This window comes from Molossus molossus, unplaced genomic scaffold, assembly GCF_014108415.1.
Source record: "Molossus molossus isolate mMolMol1 unplaced genomic scaffold, mMolMol1.p scaffold_m16_p_20, whole genome shotgun sequence".
NCBI lineage: Eukaryota > Metazoa > Chordata > Mammalia > Chiroptera > Molossidae > Molossus > Molossus molossus.
The window spans coordinates 33941870-33960337 of record NW_023425356.1 but is presented as its reverse complement, the minus strand read 5'-3'; the positions used below and the strand labels follow the sequence as shown (position 1 = coordinate 33960337).

Genomic DNA, 18468 nt, shown 5'->3' with positions numbered 1-18468 from the left:
CTTTTCTTCATACAGCGGCGCTCAGGCACGGCGGGGAGGGGGCGAGGAGTGTGGCAGGGACGGCTGTGTGTTATGAGTGTGTATGACATGGAGATGTGGGGGGGTGTCGGTGCGAGCGTGTGATGTATGTGTGAAGTGTGTGCTGTCAGTGTGTTGGTGTGGCCTGTGAGTGTGTGGCATGGATATGTTTGTGTTCACGAGTGTGTGCGTACAAGAGTATGAGTTTGTGGAGTGACGGTGAGTGTGTGTGTCCAGGGCCATCATTCATAGCGTCTTTGTGCACAAGCACAAGAATTCTTGATCTGAGCCTCAGCCATTGGCTTCCCGAGCATAGGGGCTGCTCCCCACCCCCGCCTGCCAGGCTCTCTCCCCTAAGACGAGTTCCGCCTCTTACTGCTTATGGACATGGAGCCTTCGCTTATGGACATGGAGCCTTCGCTGCGGGTGCCCGTGATGGCCCTCTTCCTCCTCCCCCCGTTATTGCTGTATCGAAAGCCTCTTCCATTGAGCTCGTCTTCCTCGAGGGAGGCCTGGAGTTCTATTCTTTTTTACATTCTTAGTGTAAATATCTGCTCACAAGGAAGAAAATAAATCTAAATGGGGACATCCTTTGCTGTGTTCTTGATGTCCCAGAGCATACCCCCAAGCTCATTCTCTCTGCTTTGGCTTATGAAGTTTTCCTGCCCAGGACACGTCGCCCCGCCCCCCCACCCAAGTCCCTCCTACTTCTAGAGTCCTCCCTGCTCCTCAGCCCGCCCTCAGCCCTCACCTTCTCGTCCCCCAAAGGGACTGTAAGAGTCACAGTTCTTAGCACTTAACATTTTCTGTCCATGGGTCACCTAGACCTCTGGGGGACCCCCACTTTCCATTTCAGCTTCCTAGTTCCCGAGGGCTCTGGGCATCAGGGCCGCCAGCTTCACGGTTCAGTCCGACGCTGGGGCAAGTGGGAGCTGAGCCCGAGTCCTCACTCGTCCTACCAAGCCGTGCACCTAGACGGGGCGCCCTTTTCAAATTGCATGAATAGTGGCCAGAGGTGGCCCTTTTCAAATTGTACCAATAGTGGCTAGAGGTGGCCGGAAAGGGAGCCCGGAGGGTTCAATCTTGTTGTCTGAAGGCCCCCAGTAGCAGCCAGAAGAAGGCTTAGTGAGAGAAACAGGGTGCTGCTCCCATCCCTGGGCTTCCCATGTGACGTCTGGCCCCCCGGTCCGCCCCCGAAGGCCTTTGCGCCCTCTCTGACGAATCCCATCCCACTGTGACCACCATGTCACTCCACGCGCCCTCGTCTGGCTCCAGCCTGATTTTCACTTCCCAGCATCTGCCTTTTAAATGGCCTAAATCTTCTTTTCACATCTTTGTTATGTCCTTCCAACTAGTTGGCCGGCTCTAAGAGGACAGAGATTGTGTTTCCATGTCCTTTGCTTCAGCCACCCCTGTGGCATCTGCTTGAGGACTCTCCCCCCTTCCCCCTCTGGGGGCCAAGTCGGCGTTGCTGAGACTGTGCCCCAGCTGAAAGAGCAGAGAAACCACACTTCCGTGCTCAGAGCCAGGATCCAAGGCATCGACCCCCCACCACCCCCCAAACACCGGCCCAGCAGCCAGGCGTCTCAGGGGATCACACACCCCCTCCGCCTCCCCCCAGCTCTGGACCTGGTTACCTGCAAAATATCCCTACAGATCCAAAAGTTCTGGAAAGAGCCCGTCTCATGGTCTCTCTCTAGGGTGACACAAAGAGCTGGGCAGGAAAATGAAGTGGCCCCGCCCTTCACCAGATCCACCTGCAGCGATGGCTCAGTGACTGACGCATTCGGTTTCTGATGCGCAGTGCCTGGGAGGGACAACACTTCATCCCCCTGGACAGTGTTTGATTCGGTTGAGGGGCAGCCCCGCGTGAAGGCAGGGGCTTCCCAGGAAAGAGCCTTTAGCTGGCCCGGTGACATTATGGCTTGGTTGTTCCCCAGCAGAATAAGCTTGAGGCAGGTCTAGCCTGCAGCAGCGGGAGGAGAAGTCTCTCCTGCCTTTCCTCCTGAAGACCTCGCAGCCTGGGACCCTGGCCGGTCCCCTCCACTTCGATTGCCCATCAGCATCTATGCCCGTGCCCCTCGGCACGCCCTCCCACTCCAAAATGAACCACTCAGGCCGCCACCAAATAGCAGTGTAGATGCTCTGTCCCCACAGGCCCCGAGATGATAATGCATCGCCCGTGGTGCGTATCCAGATTACGCTCAGGTGGTTAAAAGTCCAGGTCTAATTAGAGTTCCAGGGAATCGAGCCATTGTATTATTAATGATTCGCCAGCAATGTTCTGATTAAAACAGTAATTTTAATAAGCACAGCTCGATGCTAAGTGTTCACTGAGCACCTAATTACATCAGTTATAACTCCAGAATTATTTAAAATTCCCCCTTTTTTTCCATCAGACTCAGCGTGCACCAAATAAAATAGAGACTCGGACAACGGGGTGATTATTTGTTCTAATTAATTTCCTAAGCACCTGTTTGGAAAAGAGGGAAAAATCTTTGTCTGTCTTCCATCTCCCCAGGTTTCCCTGCACCCCTTTCTAGCTTCAGAGGCTCGGTAACATTGGGTGCACTGGAGACTGTCATTAAGGAAACCACAAATAGCCCGGCCGGTGTGGCTCAGTGGATTGAGCGTTGTCCCATGGACTGAGAGGTCCCAGTTCCATTCCCTGTCAGGGCTCTATCCCCAGTAGGGGGCGTGCAGGAGGCAGCTGATGGATGTTTCTCTCTCTCATATTAATGTTTCTATCTATCTCTCCTTCCTCTCTCTCTAAAAAATCAATAAAAGCATTTTTTTAAAAAAAGGAAGCCACGAATAGAAAGCGGTGAGGAAGGTAGCGATTTGAACAGCTCGGCCACCAGCATCCAGGCAGAGGGAGGCTGCAAAGTTCTAGCTCTGATGGTTCAGGCAGGGCCGGGCTCTGGGCTGGCCAGGCAGGGGCACCACAGGACTTTGACCAGGAGCACCCTGTCCTCATTAGACCAGCTCGGGGTGGCGTCACCCATGACTGTGCTTACAAATGAGTCAGCAGGCTCGCCAGTGGGACAGTTCCCAACTTCCTTTGACCCAGGAGCCACTGGGTTGAAAAGAGACTTTGCACCTCTCCCTCCCTAGAGGGACTCCAGGATTTCAGAAAGAATGGTCTGCTGAGCCATCTGAGAGTTGACAACCAGAGTTTGATTGTTTTGTTTTGTTTTTAATCACGTTATCAGTAAGTTATCATTCTGTCCTCAGGAGTAACGCCCATAATTCCCCGGATTTGAGCAGTGAGCGGGGTCTTGAACCATGCAACGGCATGATCCTCGTGACCGCATCAGGAACGGCAGTCCATAGCGTTCTACGTGCTGGGAGAGAGAATCAAAACGGCACTTTATTTTGTCCCCTTTCCCCACGTCTCAGGCAGCCTGCCTAGCTCAGCAGCTCACTGTGGGGTGACAGAGTCCCTCGAATCTCAAACACAGGCTCACCTCGGTTCAGAAAGGTCAAGTCCAGCTCCTGACCAGAAGCAAAACTCGACTCGACTCGGCTCAGACCTCTCCCTCCCCTGGCCTGCCGCGAGGGGTCGAGGCCTGTTTGCTCCGTTTTTCTCCCTTCTCTTCCTCCGCTGGCTCTGTCCCGACTGTCCCCTGCAGAGGAGGTGAGGGAAGGAACAGAGAGGGCCCTTCTCACTTGAACCTGAATGGCCGCAAGAGAGGCTCTCGCCGTCTGAGCCGGCCGATCGTTCTGACTCTCTTTCAGGCTGGATCTTCCGTGGCCCTTGGACAGCCCTCTGCTGGGCTGTTCCCACTGCAGCCCCATCAGGTGGGCAGTGCCCCCTGTTGTCCCGCCACCTTCCTCAGCCCTGATTTCCCAGCACTTCCCTCCACGTGGATGTTCCCAGTTGGGTCTCAACCCCCTCCAGGGCAGTTCTCTGGGACAGGTCTTAAAAGTCTTCCAGACCAGCCCTGGCCGGTTTGGCTCAGTGGTTACAGCGTCGGCCTGCAATCCAGAGAGACCCGGGTTCGGTTCCCGCTAAGGGCATGGACCTCGGTTGCAGTTTGTCCCCGGCCCTGGTTGGGTCGTACGGGTGGCAGCCACTCGATGTGTCCCTTTCACATCGATGTTTCTCTCTCTCTCTCTTCCTCTCTCCCTGCTGCTCTATCTGAACAAAAAATGCAAAAGTGTCCTCAGGTGAAGATAAAAAATAAAAAAAAAAGTCTTCCAGACCAGCTCCGCCTCCTGAGGTGTCCACGTCAAGATCTCCTTCATGTACTACACGTCCTCACCTGCCTGCCACCGCCACTGCCACGTGGAGGTACCTTCACTCTGCCTTTGCAGAGCTCACCAACCTACCCTCTGGTCTCCTGCCTTCCGGATTCTCCTGTCCACTCTGTCCCCTCCATCCAGCTGTGTGTCTCCAGCCTTCCAAGTGGTCACTGATAGGTGGCTGAGCATTCCAGGGGCTTCCTTCCAGCATCTCTCAAAAGCCCCTCTTATTTCATTCCTGGACCCTTTCATTTCTCTGAGCTGGGTCAGGGGGCCCAGGATGAAGAACAGAACTGTGAACCTGGGACTTGAGAATCTGCTCTGCCAGTCATGGGGCATCCGCCCAACTCACTTCTGCACGCGGCATTCATTGTGTCTCGGTGCCTGGGAGGGTGCTTGAATTGTGACAGTCGGTGGTATTTACAGATGTGGAAACTGAGGCCCAGAGAGGTCAGGTGGTTTACCCAGGGCAGCTGAGCACAGGGTGAGGCTGAGCCAAGGTTTTCTGTCTTCACAGCCGTGTCCTTTCTGTGACACCAGGCGCCTCTCCTGGGTTATAAACATAAAGCCTTCGCGTCACCTAATGGGTCCCAGCAGAATGCCAGGGCCCTCAGCCACACCTAGGGAATCTTCCCGTCGTTTAGTACATTTTCTAAGGAGCTTAAAATAAAACCTGGATCACTGGGCAAGTGTGATTGCTTCTCAGCAGGTATTTATAGACCTATTTTGTGTAAGAAACTGAGGTGGGAACATAAAGGGATATCTCATTTGAAGAAATAAAAAGCAGAGTCCTTTGAGTAACCTAAAAAAAATGGAGACCTAAGAAGGGTTTAAAAGTTCATTCGAGTCCTGCCATGTGGGCAGAGAGTCTGATTGGATATTCAGAGGCTGGTCAAGAAAGGCTGCATGGAGAACGGACAGCCCATGGATTTGCACACGGGTGGGGGAGGGGAGGACATGCTGATGAGCAGGAATGTGTGCGCAAAGTTAAGGAGGCAGGACTGTGCAGAGCCCGAGAGGAGGCCAGCCTGCAGGAGTGGGGGGTTGACCCCGACGAAAGGAAGTGAAAGGCTGAAACATCAGTCTGGGGTGTTTGGACTATAAACTTCATTCAAAAGGCAGTTTTTTGTTGTTGTTTTGATTTTATTTTTTGTTATTATTTTGCTTTGTCTTTTTAGCTGAAGCTATCATTACAAAACACTGCCTCTTGGAAGCCTTCCCTGATTTGTCCGTCCTCTTTGCTCTTGTAGCTGGCTAGCTGTTACCACAACTCAGTCACAGTGCTAGTATTTCCTTACAGCTTGGGGGTTTGTCTGTCTTCCTGACAACATTCTGAGTACTTCAGGATCAGAGCCATGTCTGGTCATCGTTTGGACTTCATGCTTTACCGAATATACAGCAGGTGCTTAATACACATTTAGTAATAATAATAACAGATACATGCCAGGCCCTGGGCTAAGTGTCTTCTGTACCCGCCTTCATGCTAAGAGGCAATTTGGTGTAGAAGTTCAGAGCATGGTTCCTACCTAGGTGTGAATCTCATGAGTTCACTAAGACCTTCTGGGCCTCGGCTTCTTCCTCATCTGCAGATAGTAAGTCTGATATAGGTGTGTGCTATTATTACCACCATCGCACAAATTAACAAATGAGGCTGAGAGCTTCGTCACGGGCTCAAGGTCACATAGCTAATGAGCAAGGGGGCTGGGATGTGGACCTAGGCAGTCTGGCTCTAGGACCCATGCCCTGACCCATTATGTCTTTTTGAAGAAAAGGAAAAATGAAGATGTGCAGAACACATCCAGTGTGGAAAGAATAGAAGGGAGACCAATGAGGCCACCAGCCGCTACCCTACTGTGAGGATGCGGCCAGCACCTGGGGCGGGCAGAGGGCGGCTGCAGGAACACAATGACAGGGACACACATGGGACGCACCATAAAAGAAGAGATGCAAAGCGTCTTTCCCTTCTTCCTGATCTGTGTCCATGACCCTGGCCTTCCATGATCTACCCTCAGATCACATTTTTTATTAGCAGCCCTGCCCTAATCATGCCCATCACCGGAGCTCTCCCTGCACGGGGTGCTCTTTGCTGATGCCCTTCTCTCCTCATAGAGTGTCCTTCCTTCACTCCTATCTATCAAAATAGCACCAAGTTTTCAAGGCCGCCACAAACGATGGCATCTTCCTGGTTCCTTCAGCCAGAAGAGATCACTCTCAGCTTGGAACCCACTGTGTGACATCTGTCACTTTCTAGCTTCCCCACCAGAAGGTAGGCTTCCCGAGGGCACTGTAAGACCACGACTCACTCTCATTTGTACCACCACGGTAAAGACTTGATACTTAGACTGTTGAATCAATGAAGAGATGAATGAAGGATTCATTCCTGAATGAACTAAATGAATGAGTGCATGAATGATAAACAAGCAAGTGAACGAATTATAAGTACTGGGTGTATTTTAACTGTATGCAGGTCTGCTCAGTTATAAGTTAAGTCTACATGAATGTAGGTTCACAAGGCCAGGGCACTGTGTCCCTGAAGTCATTGCTGCCTTAGAGGAATAGTCTTCATCCCAATAACCGGTTTCCACAAGTTCTCAAAGCAGCGCAGTGTCACAGGATTCGGCAAAGCAGGGGACCGTTCCTGCCTTACATATCTCTGCCTTGCCAAGGTTGCATGAATGAATGGATGGCATGAATGAACACTTGTGCTCTATACTGAAAGGAAATTTTAAAATTGTAATATATGCGTAAGAGACTCTATTTTTGCCTTAGAGGTTTAACATGTACTCCTATCCTCCATAGCTCACTCACTCGCTCTCTCATGCACGCGAGCACACACACACACAGACATACACACATTTATCCACTGTCCTACTGATTTGTCCCAGGAAGCTGTGACTGACGAGGGTGCTAACCACTTTGCATACTAACCAAATGAGACAGAATATTTTCAGATCCAAGGTGTCAGGGAGGACAAGATGGCCATGTCCCAGATGGTTAGAAAAGAAAGCTAAGAGATGGTTGAGAAAATGTGCTCCATGGGGTCCTCTGGAAACCAGAATTCTGAATTACAGCACGAGATTCTAGTGGCCCTTTGTCCACCTCAAATTTTAGGGCAGGCCGCTTAGACACAGAAGTGGGGGACCAGCTCAGATCCAGCTCCCATGGACAAAGCTAAGCCAGCTGAGTTTTGTCTCGTGTACACAGCTTTTAATAGGGGTATAGTAAAGAAGGGTCTGGGGCCCTGCCAGTGTGGCTCAGTGGATTGAGTATCCTCCCATGGACTGGGAGGTCCCAGTTCAATTCCTGGTCAGGGCACATGCCCAGGTTGTGGGCTCAGTCCCCAGTCCCCAGGTTGTGGGCTCAGTCCCCAGTAGGAGGCGTGCAGGAGGCAGCCAATTGATGTTTCTCTCTCTCACATTGATGTGTCTATCTCTCTCCCTTCCTCTCTCTCTCTAAAAATATCAATTTAAATATATATATATATATACACAATATTTTATGTATGTATGTATATAAAAGAAGGGCCCTGGCCGGTTTGGCGCAACGGTTGGAGTGTCGGCCTGCGGTCCCGAGAGACCCGGGTTCGGTTTCCGCTAAGGGCACGTACCTCGGTTGCAGTTTGTCCCCGGCCATGGTTGGTCGTGCGGGTGGCAGCCACTCGATGTGTCCCTTTCACATCGATGTTTCTCTCTCTCTCTCTTCCTCTCTCTCCCTCCCGCTCTATCTGAACAAAAAATGGAAAATGTCCTCGGGTGAGGATAAAAAAATAAAAATAAAAGAAGGGCCTGGGTAGTTGGGCTTGGCAAAATTCGATGCCATCTTATATATCATTTGGTAGGATTGTTCTCCCTGGATCAGGATGACCTGGGCACTTCAACTGAGGTTCCTTCAGAACCTCAGAAGCAGATTTTAGGGAGCGTATTAAGGATAGAAAATTGACACACAGAAGGTCCCTGAGAACCTCCCAGCTTGTATCCATCACCATGCGTGCCAACATCGGAACCAGAGGTGAAATTGAGCACCAGGAGGCGGGAACTAGGCAACGCCATGGTCTCTGCCAAAGGGAGGGTCACGATCGCCTTCAGCAGTGGTGTCCTCAGGCCCCACTGTCCCTTTTTTGGAGGATTGTTGAGTCCTCATCTCAGACAATACAAAGTTAGCCCCGCCGGCTACTGAGACCCCAGCACAGGTGTTCTTACCCCAGATCTCTGGCCAGTCTCTTCTCGGGCCTTCATGATTCCCACCCAAACCTCACCTTCCTAAGCTTATGGACCATAGATGCTTCACAGAGAATTTAGGATCAACTGGAACTCCAAACCCTCTCATCTTGCTCTCCTGGTGACTGGAAGGCAGGGGAACCAGAAGTTCACGGGGTGGGGCCCAGAGACCAGGGCCCATTGGACAGATGCCCAGCTCTTAAATTAAGTCAAGCTGCAAGTGATTAAGGTAGATTTGGGTTCTGTGCACCCAGAAGCCTCACTAGAACTGCCTGACTGAACAGGCGTGTGAAATGAATTAATGAATTAATGAGTGAATGAATGAATGAATGAATGGGTGGGTAAAGGGGCATCACTGCCTCGTTACTCCATCCCCTTGTCATCATCGCTTCCCCCTCCTGGAGCAGATGAATCAATGTTGACCCTATAGGGAGATTTGTGAGACCTGGCTAATCCCAGGCATCTGGTTCCCAGATGAGAGGTCTATTTTAGTTATTTCTTAGGCCCTATTTCCCAAATCCTTCTCATCTCTCATTTCCTACCCCACTTTCTTTTCCTAACTGAATAAATCCACTGTTGTCATGGAGACAGTATAGTATTAGCATCTCGCTTCTTCCTAGATCCTTCCAAAACCCAGAACTAGAAAGGGCCCTACTCCCACCTCCCTAGTACTTCTGGCCCAGGAATCCTGTCTGAGAAAACACAGTGTGGCATTTGGAACACCTGCTTTGCCCGTTGGGTTTCCTCTCCTCCTTATAGGTTTTCCTCGTCCAAGTTTTGTCTTCTTCCTTAGGAGACTAAGCTTAATTGGACTTCTTTCAGCCAGGGATGCTGAGTTTCTGCACACTTTGGCCTTTAGGAGGGATTATGTCATCAACAAGGACAACAGTTTGAGGGGTTGTGCTGCTGTCCATGCACCGGGCGGACATAATTCTCCCCAGGTGATAGATCAGCAGTCTCAGCCAAGAGAGCCTAGGCGGCCTGCTCGAGGTCAGCCAGCCCAGCAGTGCAGGGCCTGCGCAGGGCCCTCTCCGCTTTCCTGTGCAAACACTGCCACCTTCAGTGGGGTCTGCATGTAGAGCCTGAGCACGACAACTACCGTGATTGAGCACCAACTGTGTGCAAGGCCTTGGCGTACAGATGTCACGCAAGCCTCAAAACAACCTGTGAAGTTGATGCCACCATTGCCACCTCTTCACAAAGAAGGGAACTGAGGCTCAAAGAGGCCTGACAACTTAATGATGTACAACTGATCAACGTAGGAGTTGGATTTGAAACTGAGGCCTGTCTCTTTCAAAGTCTACCTTCTCCACCTGAACAAAATTTGGCCTCTACCTAAAAAAAAAGATTCAAGTAGGGCCATTCCCCTAGAACTCATCAGAGAGATAAATTTTACTCTTTGAGGGCCAGACATTTCTTTCCCCATTGTCCTCTCCCCTTTGACTCCTGCATGACCCGCTACTGGGTTTTATGAATGAGGAGGGGAAAAATGTCATTGAAAAGTTCAGCAACTTTGGATTCCACTTCTCTGAGTGATAGATAGCTTTAATTACTCTGAATTACTCAGCCACTCCACTCTCCTCCCCAAGTCATTAAAAATAGATTTTCTCTTTGAACTCCACTCCACCCTCAGGTCCCCGGGGAGTCAGGAGTTCTTAGGGGACAGCCAGGGTCATCTTCTGGCCAGAAGGTTGCGTGTTGCTTCAGCTGCAGTCACAGGCTCCAGAAGCTCCAGCTGGGTTTCTGGAGGTTCCTGCCTCCTTTCTCCCAGTGACATTGGCGATGTCATTGTCACAGCTCCGAGGACGGGCGGGGGATTGGGTTGGTGTTTACTTTATGAGGACTTCAGGAGATCTCACACGTGACTATTGATGTGTAAAGAACTGGATCTAACATGGGGAGCAGACCATAGTGAATTCTTCACTTCATTACTGGGAAGGTGACACGCAGGAAAGACCGAGGCTGAAGGCGGGAGCCCAGAGGTGCCCTCTGACGAGCCGGTGAGATGGTGAGACGGGCATTCCTGTTTTCACGTCAAAGATGAGGAGATGGAGCCTCAGAGAGGTTACCTGGCTCGCCCGAGGCCGCACAGCTGACAACAGACAGGACCAGGACAGAAAGCCCTGCCACGTCACTACCCAGCGGTGCTGCCCGGGTCTCGTGGGCACTCCTAGGGGGCTGTGCAGCCTCTCGGGGCTGCTTCCGACGCTGTTCCGGTCCCGGCCGGCTTAAAAACACCTCGCAGGGTCTTCCACCCTCACAGCCTCCCCCTCCTCCCCTCTGGCCGCACCCCTGTGTTGTCTGGCTCCGGACTCACCAGCTGAATCATCGTGAGAGAACAGAGAAGAGTAGATGAGCCAAGAGGCGTGCATGGTGGTGGGGTGGGGGCGGTAATTGCGCTGCCCAACAGCGTCCGCATGTGCCTGGCACCCCATGACCAGGAGGAAGCAAGGTGACCTGCCAGCCAGCCCTCGGGGCAGCCCAGGAGGGGGCCCACCCTCTTTAGTGATGCCTCTGTGTCCACCTCACTCCTCAGCCTGGGAGTCAGACACACCTGCACTCTAAGTCTGTTTCAGCCACCCACGAGGCACATGACCTTGGGCAGGGCTACTTAACCCGAGACTCCGTTTTCTAATAAGTACAGTGGGCCCAAGAATACTGCCCCTGCAAGGTTGGTATAGAGATTACGTGGGATGAAACAGGTAAGGTGCCTGGCATGCAGTGGGTGCTGGATACATGGCTGTTACTGTTACTGTTACTGTTACTATTACTATCCCCTGCTCCATTCTGTTCAACAAGCCCAGTCACCTGCCCAGCTCAGAGCAAGGTGGGCGGGCCAGGAGCCTGCCAGCCAGCAGCAGACTTCAGCCCCCCTCACTCCCTTCCTGAATCCCAAGGGGCAGAGCCTAGGAGGGGATTTCAGGACTGCCGGGCACTCCCCGCCCCCACCCCCCGCAGGGGATGTGGAGATAGCTGCTTCAGGCAGGCAGCCAGCACACCACAGGTTCTTTCCCAGCTAAGGACAGGAGAGACAATGGGTGTTTTTCCGTGGAGACTTGCTGAGCCAAAGGGGATATCACTGGAGGCATGTCAGGAGCCTGCGCAGCCTGGCCCATCCCTGGAGTGTCCGCTTCAGCTTTGGTGCCTGAGAAAATCTGGCCAGAGCAGGGGCCAGTGCTAGGCCTCCAGAGTGACCCTCCGAACCCTGGCCCCAGCTGGGGCAGAGGGACGGACAGAGCCCTGATTGCACCTGTTGTTAAGATGTGGGGCGAGCCCTGGCCGGTTTGGCTCAGTGGTTGGAGCGTCGGCCTGCGGTCCAGAGAGACCCGGGTTCGGTTCCCGCTAAGGGCATGTACCTCGGTTGCAGTTTGTCCCTGGCCCTGGTTGGTCGTGCGGGTGGCAGCCACTCAATGTGTCCCTTTCACATCGATGTTTTTTTCTCTCTCTCTCTCTCCCTCCCACTCTATCTGAACAAAAAATGGAAAAATGTCCTCGGGTGAGGATAAAAAAAAAAAAGGTGGGGCGAGCCTGTGAAGAGAGACTGCACCCACCCATCCAGCCCATCAGTAGCGACTGCTGGGGGCCAGCACGCTGCTGAGCGAGGGGTCAGGAGTGAAAGCCTCCCCTGCCCTCGGGCTGCTTCTGAGACTGTTCCCAATCGGTCTCAGCCTCTGTCTCCTGGAACTGACCCCTGAACCTGCTCTCCCCCCTCACGCTCAGAAAGACACCTTACGTCATGTCTCCCGCACGGGCACTGGAGGTCTGTCCTCCAGCTGGCCACTTCGCCAGCGACACCAAGCCTGGGCTTACGCCAGCCCTTTGCGCCTCTGTTTCCTGGTGGATCAAATGGGACAGAGGATACCTAGCCTCCCCCCTCCCCGGGGAGCTGTGCAGATCCATGAGACAAGGGGTAAAAGCACCTGGAAAATGCCAAAACCCCCTCTGTGTTGTGGCTGTGGGCTGGGTCTCGGTCCACACCCCCACCCTGGCGGGCCGCTCTTGTCTGCCCTCGTGTGTGTGAATGAGCGTCAGGTCTTTTCTTCAAAACAGGCCGGACTGGGAAAGAGGAGAAAGTGGGTCTGAGACCTACGAACTCCACGGGAGAGAGTGGCTGCTGCCGGACCACCAGGGAAGGCACAGAGGACAGGACGGGAGCAGCTGTGTTTCAGCTGCTGAGAGCTTCGCCCCAGGCCCTGGGGACCTGGAGGCTGTGGCTCAGGCCAACTGCCTGCTCCAGCCAGGCTGTGTCACCTCACACCCTTGCCACCTGGCCCTCGGCACTGAAGGCCTCTGTTTCTTCCCTTGTGTCAGGAAGCAGGGGACACATGCGGGGACAGGTGTGCTCTCTGGCAGGGGGAGCAGATTCCAGGGAAGTGGGAGGGGAGGATTAAATGCCCAGTCCCCGAGGGGCCCCTCCAGCCGGGGCCAGCTTTCCCTTACCCCTCCCCTTCGGGCTCTCTTACAGGATTACAAAGGAATCCTGCAGGCCCCTTGAACACCAAGTGTGCGTGCCAGAGCCCCCTGGGGCGCACCTCCGCTCTGTCCTTTCATCCACAACTGTCTCTCGATGCACCTCTGTTGTGGCATCTATTCCACCAGATTGAGATGACCTGTGCCCTTAGCTTTGTCCCCAATCAAACCATGGGCTCCAGAAGGACAGAGAATGCAGCCCCCTGCCTAAGAGAGAGTTCGACACAGCACAAGTGTTCAGTCACTGTTTAAGAACCATGTGGGAGCCCTGGCCAGTTTGGTTCAGCGGTTGAGTGTCAGCCTGCGGACCAGAGAGTCCTGGGTTCGGTTCCCTCTAGGGGCACGTACCACAAAAACAAAAACAAACAAAAAAAAGAACCACGTGGGACCCAGGCACAATCCATTGCCAGGACCCTAAGTGCTTCTGTGGTGGAGTCCTCCAGGTCTCAGAACCATGTCGCTTCCTGCAGGTGCCCACCTGGGCAGAGATGTGCGTGGGTTCTCCGCTCCAAGTGCACTCCCCAGAGGGCTCAGGCTCCTCACTGCACCGTGGGAACTCCTCTCTGAAGAGTGATGGTTTGCACCTGATGGTGGTGCGTCCCAGGACCTCTGTCCGGATGGTAGTAACTGCAGGGCCCCAGCGGCCCTCTGCCCTCCCCCCTGGTGGTCCACCCCTGTAGGTCTGCCGTGCGCGTCAGGATTTCCAGAAATGACACTGGTTCCAGCAGACCTCTCAGCCAATACTGATCCGGTCCCATGTCCCCCACTGTGCTGGGCCTGACACCCCTGGGCTACCCAACGTGCTGAAAGGAGAGAGAGCTGGGGGAATCACCCCAAACTCTACACATAGACCTCCAGCTCCCCTGAATTCGACTAAGGGAGGTCCCAGAGATGGGGGCCTAGGGCCAGAGGAGCCAAGAGCACAGTATGAGTCACCTTTAATTAAGAGTATTTCTTAAGTAAATGACTTAATGGGACAGTTATATTCATTAGAGGCATAATTACAAGACATAAGATCAAGCCGAGAAGAATGCAGAGTGTAAGGGCGGGATCTAGTCTGAGACAGCGCCACGTTCCCTGGGAGAAGGCGGAGGGGGCAGAAGAAGGGCGCCCCCCGACCTGGACTGCTCATCACCACACTCATTAAGGACTACCTGGGACCCAGCCACGCTCGGATCCCAGCGTTCAGTGAAAGAGGTGGGGGAGACTCAGGCACAATTAAAACGCAATCATAATAAACAAACACTAATTAAAGCCTCATAGAGTGTCCCATTAAACTCTGAGTCAGCTCTGACACAGAGCTACCTGATGTGGTGGACACTCTCCAACAGAAAGCTCCCTTCCCGTCCAGACCTTCCGGAGACAGCTCCCACCCCACCCACCTCATCCCACCCCACCCACCTCATCCCACCCCACTCCACCCCACCTGGGGTGCAGAGTGAAGTGCCCCCTGGCCCCAGGGGCTTGAACTCGGTCTTTGGGGCCTCCAGAGACTCCCAGTTATTAGAACAAACTTCTTCCTGGACATCAAGCAGTCCCCAGAGTCCCCCCACACCTCCTCCAGATCAGCCTCGTTCCTGACGTAGGCCCGCGGCAGTTTCATTCCATTTCTTCCTGGCTCCAGGGGCCTGGCATTCGACAAGATTTCCCCAAGGTGTGAGCGTGACTGTATCAGTGGTTCTCAAACTTGAGGGCTCGTGGGAATCCGCTGAAGAGCTCTGAGAACCCTTTCTGAGCCCATCTGCAGTTTCTGGTCCAGTGACCTCTGGCGTTTCTGTCTCACGGGCTCACAGGCAACGCCAGGGTGCCGGCCGGAGACTCGTGCTGAGAGCCCCTGTTCCTGGAGAGCCTCAGCCTTCTTCCTGAAGGACATTCTTTTGACTGAGGAGTGACAGGCTGGAGAGCTAAGAGACTTCACATATCCCGGCTTTGTGGTCTTCTCTGTCCTTCCCAGGTTGACCCAACCCGCCCGTCCTGATCTGTAGCCGTTGCTCTCTGGCCCTCACTCCAGGTCTTCTGAAGGCCCTCTGTCCTGCGCCTGATCATGTGGCTCATTCCACCTGCAACCCTCTTCGCCTGGATAAACATCACTCGCCCTTCACGACCCAGACAACGTGCGTCCCTCACAAAGCCCCTTGGGATTCCCCTCGAGAGCAGTGCTGTCCCATAGAATAAAGGACGCGCCACAAATGTGCGCCACGTGTGAATTCTAACTTTGCTAGCAGACGTATTTTAAAAAGCGAAAAGAAACAGTTGAACCCTGGCTGGTTTGGCTCAGTGTTTAGTGTTGGCCCAAGGACCAAAGGGTCACGGGTTCAATTCCCAGTCAAGGGCACGTACCTGGGTACCAGCCCTGGCCAGGGTTCTACAGGAGGCAGCTAATTGATGTGTCTCTCACATCGATGTTTCTCTCTCTCTCTCTCTCTCTCTCTCTCTCTCTCCCCCCCCCCCTCTCCCTCCCTTCTATTCTAGCTTAAAACAACAACAAAAAAACAATGTAAAAAAATATCCTCAGGCGATGATTAACAAAAACAAGAAACAGTTTAAATTAATCAATTAATTATATTTAGCTCAATATTTATTAAACTTTTATCTTTTCAACACCTCAGTAAAAATTATTCATGTGATAGTTTACACTCTTTTTTCCATACTCGATCTTTACAAGCCAGTGTGTGCTGTGACCCCAGCACGTTTCAGCTGGGACTGGCTACCTTTCGGGTGCTCACGGCCACACGGGCTAGTGGCTGTCACACTGGACACCGCAGGCAGAAGTATTTTCTCTTCGCTCTGAGTTCCCTCCACCCTCTTTCAGCACCTCTGAGAACACACATCCCTTTCTTGCTTTCGTTGCTGGTCTGTGGGCAACTTGCAGGTGAGGCCGTGTTTTGAGGCTGCTGCTGTTTTTATTCCCCTGAAGCACTCAGCGCTGGCCTGTGTGTAGGACACGATCCATGGACATTGGCCAGTGGATGCTAAAGGGATGCAGCAACGCATGAGCATAGCAGAGACAGGAGCCCTCTCTTGGCTTTGAGGGTCACCCCCCAGTCCCGGTGACATTTCTTTCCTCTGGTGTGTCTGTGGCTATGACATCTTTGAGGAGAGAGTAATTCAACTTTTAGAACCTGCCCCCCAATAAGTTTCCTGTTTCACTTTGCTCTTCCACTCAGTCCATTAAAAAAAGAAAATTCCCACCAGGAGGGCCCAGGAAACAGGAAAAATAGTTGCGCTGTTGCTTTCGTGTTTGGAGAAGAACAGGGTTCTCACTATCTCCGTGGCACTTGGCGTGAAAGTGGGCTTTGTTGGGGGAGACACTGCTCCCATTCAAGGCCCCCTTGCCCAGCTGCTGAGAGCCGGGCTGTGTTTTGACAGACGGGCCGAATGCAATGCAGACAGTTGTTTTAATTTCCAGCCAGATGCAGACATCACTCACACGAAGCCCGAAACCCAAGAAAGGAAGGCCGGGCACTGGCTGCTGCTCTCGGGCCTCGGGGGGCGGGCTGGAGGGGGCCCGGCGGAAGCCAAGCGGGCGGCTGGGGTCACCGAAATCCTGCAGGCCCGAGAGTCCCATGCCTGGGGAAAGTGTTTGGCACGCACCTGTCAGAAAGGTGCTTCTGGTAAGACTCACAGGCCATGAGTCAGGGGTCAAGGGTTACTCCTTAAGGCAATGTGATATCCCTGGCTGGTGGCGATGGCTGGATGGTAACTCTTAACTGTAGCAGTTACACAGGATGAAAATCATAAACAGTCTCGGGGAGGAGTTAGGTAAACTGTGGGAAACAGAATCCTGAATGTCAGGAGGAGGAGGACTGGAGGAGCCGTCCTCTGCGGGCAGAAATCCCTCCCAGCCCCCCAGACACACGACACTTGGACTCTGATTACACATCCCACTGGCGGGAGCTCCTTCTGGAAGCGAGGTCTGGGGCATTATTGGACTAACCTTCTGTTGAGCTTTCCTAAAACTCTTCACCCATGAGTCTCATTACAGCTACATGGCTGCCCTTCAGACATGGCGAAACCGCCTCCGTGGCCAACTTGAGACTTGTCTTCTTTGAGCCAAAGAAACAGACCGGGTCCTTCCACTGTACCTCCAGGGCCACATCTGAGTCCCACCCCATTGTGACCTCCCTTCTGGGAAGGACCCCTGGTTAAGCAGCACCCTTCTTGGGGCAGGTTGCAAAGACCTGAGTGCGGAACTGCCCGGTGCGCGTGGCCTCTCTCAGTCCTGACACTGTTTCTGTAGCCCACGAGCAAATCAGCCCGTCCTCCATCACCGTGTCAGGTCGTGGACAGTCAGTGACAACCCTCAGGTCTAGTCCACGTGAACTGTTTAAAACCAGCTATCCCCAGGCCTTCACTTAAAGTATGAATTTTTTAAATCAAACTTCAGGATTTTATACTTCTCCTTCTTGCATTTTCCATTTGTATTGTTAACAGAAGGTTAGGGGTATTGAAAGCTGATCGTGTCACTAACTGACAGAAAGGCCTTGAAATACAGAACGTTAAGTGTTATTATGTTGTGAGAATGGGGGTGGGGGGCACCCAGCACAGAAAAAGAAGGCTGGGGAGGCTGCTACCTCTGGTCACTTGGCCCTCGCTTACCTCCCACCAGCCTCATTTCCACTCTGCCCATCCAGGGCGCACCCTACACCTGTGTATGTTGAACTTGATCACTTTTGTGCGTGATGGTCTTTCAGCCCCTGGACTGTAGGCTCTGCGGGGCAGGATCTGGTCCAGTCGGCTGCTGTTTCTCTCGAGTGGAGCATCAGAGCCCCTGCCCACTGACATCTAATGAACACTGCGGCCCGAGCCTCTCAGGAGCATGTGAAGGCGTCTCCCTCCGGTCCCCTGCCCCCACCAGAGGAACACCATGCTGCTGGGCCACAAGCTGTGTTTTCACTTGAGCTCCCCGCTCCAGTAGGTGGGGGACCTCGATGCCCTAACAAATGAGAAGCTATTCTCAGCCCAGCAAATGTTTTTGCAGCCCGACGGCCTCTTGCCCCAGCCGGCAACAGAAACCTAGGACGTATCAAATGGAAAACTTCAATCTCCTGAGCCTCTCGCCCAGCCTGAATGTCACACATGCTGGGCAGGCCCAGCTCAAGCCCTGCAGGGCACGACCAGGAAGCCAGAGGCTGGCCAGGGCCACCCTCTCTAGGGAGGGCGGGAGCTTGATCTGAAAATTCCCACTTTCCCCAGCAAGACAGAAACAGACAGGCAGCTCATCTCCGTGGATGTTCCCATTTAGCCAGACTTTTCACATGATGGGACATTTACTAAAGAAACTGAATGCAGACATGAGAGCATGGGATAATTGGATCCAGGTGGTCTGTTTGGTCAGCTGTAAAGAGGCTGAATAGTATTTGATAGGAAAAGTTTCTCCTTCTCCCCTTTGTGAATGTTTTCTGCGCAGGCAGGATGTCTCAGCTCCAGCCCAGCTGACAGCTCTTCAGAGACGAGCTGGTGGCACGCAATAGGCTTTGAACAGAGTTCACCCTCTCAGCCCCCGCCAGGAGCAGCC

At 53.1% G+C, this 18468-nt stretch overlaps 1 protein-coding gene across 1 annotated transcript in view; it reads left to right on the top strand.

Annotated features, from left to right (window-relative positions):
- The window catches only part of PLXNA2 (plexin A2), a 205189-nt gene that overhangs the window by 113239 nt on the left and 73482 nt on the right, over positions 1–18468 (top strand). The gene's annotated exons all lie outside the window — the stretch shown is intronic.